Raw genomic sequence first — 3,408 nt, 5'->3', positions numbered from 1 at the left:
CATTTTATCCTTCCAGGGACATTTAGGTTATATCCAAGTGGAGGCCCTTTTTAACAGAGAGGTGGTAAACGTTGGCGGGCCTGTTTTCTGTCCATTTTTGTTTTTCCCAAGGTATACGCCCATGAGTGCAAGTGCCCTATGCTCTGTAGCTCATTTTTTAGATATTTTAGCAAACACAATACACTTCTCCAGAGTGGCTGTTGGCAAATTACATTTCCACTATCAGCCTCACAGGGCTCCCTTTTCTCCTCACCCTGCCCTGCATTTCTGGTGTTTACACTTTATGAGGATGGCCCTTCTGACTGATGTGAAGTGATACATTTTGTAGTATTGATTTCCAGTGCCCACCTGTTTGGTTGGATAAAAAGTGTGTATGGCCTTTACTTGAATATATTCAGAAAAAAATGCATACGCCCTTTTGGGCAAACTGCATCATTGGCGATGTTCAGACCCTTTTCTTGTGCTTTAATGGGGAGTCCTTTCTACCTCTTCAAATCTGTTTCCTGCCACTCTCCCTTGCTTACAAGTCCTTTTCTGTGACTTACCTCAAGATATTTTTCGACAATAGATATTTTCAACTATGCAGTTTCATGAATTTTAGTGCCCCTGAGTTCCATTATTCAACTTGTGTTTTTGGAAACTGGACACAAAACAGCAGGATTGCCTCTAGCCCTATTCTGTTTCCGTGGGCAATTCTAGCCTTTGATGAATTTGTCTTCCGGATTGGAAATTAGAGTGGCATGTGCCTGTCCGAACAACTAAGACTTGCCTCTAATTTTTTCTCATCCTTCCGCTTCATCCTCTGGACAAATTCCAAACTGTGTGCAACAGGATGTTGACGGTGCTGATATCCCCAAGTGAGGAGATTGTTAGGAAAGATGCTGGAGGGGTGAACCCGAGCACCAGGCGATGAGGAGATGAGGTGCCTTTTCCAAACTCTTTCCGATCAAACGGTGTACCATCCTCTAGGTGTGACAGGCATGTTTTAGCTGTAGGAAGGGTCCCGTGCATGTAAGGAGAACACCAGGGATTTTTCCAAATCAGTGTCTCCCCGAACCCCAAATTGGGGAATTTTTAAGCTACGGCTACACGTATGTCCATTAAGGGCCTTGGGAAATAGGCAGAGCCCAAACTTTAGATGATTGAAATCTTCAGGGTCAGAAGTGTTCACCATCGGCCTTGCTTAGGTTACATTTTATCTGTCATTGATAGATGATGTCAATAAAAATATCGATTCTTTTTCAGGTTATTTCCCCTTATAGGTTATTGCAAAATATTCAGTGTAGTTCCCTGTGCTATACAGTAGTTCCTTGTTGATGATCTATTTTATACATAGCAGTGTGTATGTGTTAATCCCAAACTCTTAATATATCCCTTCTCCTACCTTTCCCCTTTGGTAATAATAAATTATAAGATTTTATACTTCTCAGAAACGGGGGAGCTGAAAGAGAGGTATCCTTTTCAATGGAAAAGCATTCAAAACAAGATTGAAGCTTCAGCCAAGAGTATTCGATGTACATCCATGGAAATCAATCACTTCATTTCTCTAATGTTGACCTGACAAATAAGACAGACGTCTTCACTGAACTTGCTTATAGTAAAGTGATGGAAATATCAAAGGTAAGTCTTAGAAACATCTTATTTTACCCGAGCATTATACACTGCTCTATGTTAACTACAGTTTGGCTCACACATCTGTTCATTGAAGTTACAATGTTCTCAATTTCTGTTACTGATCCTCCAGAGTGGACCCCAACAGGAGTCCCCATGCCCAGTGTCATTGGAGCCAACAGATCAAGACTGAGTTTGGTTCAGAAGCAAAGGAAACATTATTTTTAAAACAGAATGGAGGGGTGAGAGCGTGCACTCCCCCAAGGGCTGTGGGATGGGATGCTGTGTAGGGATCCCGGCAGCATCCTTGGGTGGGAGGGGATGGAGCTCTCGAGGGCTGGGTTGGCTGCAGCTCAGGCTCTAAACCATGGAGTCTGCATGGGAACCTGCTAGCTGAGGTGTCGACCCAGCCATTCTGCACTAGGAAATCGGGTCTGAAGTGCCGGGTGTGGGACCTCTGCATGCGGAACCCTAGGAGCACGTGAAATTAGACAAAGCACAAAGAAAAAACAGGTTAGACTTTATTTTATTGCCCAGATTCTCTTTTTATCTCCCAGGAATTTTTAATGAATGTTGCCGGAGACAAACACCTCCTCTGCTTTTTGTTCCGTTCCTCATTCTTGGGGTGTTGACTGTGCAGACCCCTCTTTTGTAAGTGCTTCATGCTGTGGTGGGAGCCCTGATACCTGGGGGGAGGGGCAAAACATCTCCCCACCAGCCTCCAGGTGAGGTTGATTGTCCCAAGGCCTCCTGCCCAACTTCTCGTCTGCCTGAGCACCAGCACTGGAAGTGTTACAGATTCTAATGACCTTTAATGGTCCAGGAAAGAGATGAGCAGAGATGCAGCAGTGGCAGGTTTCACCCCACCCCACATTTGTTTGGCGACCTTAGGCTGACCGTTTTTGCCAGCCTAGATGCTCTGACCAGTAGTCTGTGCTTTCTTTAATTAGGTCCCTGAATTAATGTACAAACAGCACCATGTGTCAGAACCCTGGCCGCGCAACTCCCAGACAGTCCAGGGTCAGTTGTGATCCAGGACCATGACGTCCACTGAGTCAACGGCCTTTAGAAGTAGCCAGCAGTCCAGCCGGTCATATTGGCCACCATCACCGCGGTGTCTGTAGGGTTTTCTATGGTGAAAGCGTGATATACGTTTCCCCCGCCAAGCTTATTAGCTCCCCTCTGGGTGCAGGAAGTCCTGCAAGCAGTAGTCTGCTCTTTCGGGGCACAGCCTTGTTGTTTTCTGAGAGAAACTCCAGGTCAAGTGATGGTCACACGAGTCATCTTGGTGGCCCGTTGCTCCCGTTTGTCTCTCTGGAGGTTGGAGTTGGAGGGCCTCCTCACTCGAGGTCAGTGTGCCCAAAGAGTGACCCCTGCAACTTCAGGGCATGATGGGTGGTTAGGATCACCACGTGGGGTCCTTTTCCCTTAGGAGGGAGCTGGCCTTGCAGGCTGCTGATTTCCAGCTTTGTAGATACCCCAGTATCCTGGCCTGATGAGTCGGTGGGCAAAGCCCTTGGTGACCATAGTTTATCATACCTGAAGGGCATTCTTGTGTTGCTCCATTTCAAGTGGTCCCAGTTTTTGCACTAAGGCTCCAAGGACGATTAACCTTTGACCGGGTATGTAAAGGTAAAAAGGTTTAGCTAAATTAGGGAGTTCCTTGGCAAGGGTCTGAATTGACTTCTCTTTCCATTCTTGAAAGGCTGCTTCTGGATTCTATACAAAAGGATCATCATCTTTCTGTGTCAGTGTTTCATGTAGAGGCCCAGCTATTAGACTGTAGTTAGGGATCCA

This window comes from Mesoplodon densirostris, unplaced genomic scaffold (genome assembly GCF_025265405.1).
Source record: "Mesoplodon densirostris isolate mMesDen1 unplaced genomic scaffold, mMesDen1 primary haplotype scaffold_37, whole genome shotgun sequence".
Taxonomy (NCBI): domain Eukaryota; kingdom Metazoa; phylum Chordata; class Mammalia; order Artiodactyla; family Ziphiidae; genus Mesoplodon; species Mesoplodon densirostris.
This window is presented reverse-complemented; position numbering follows the sequence as displayed.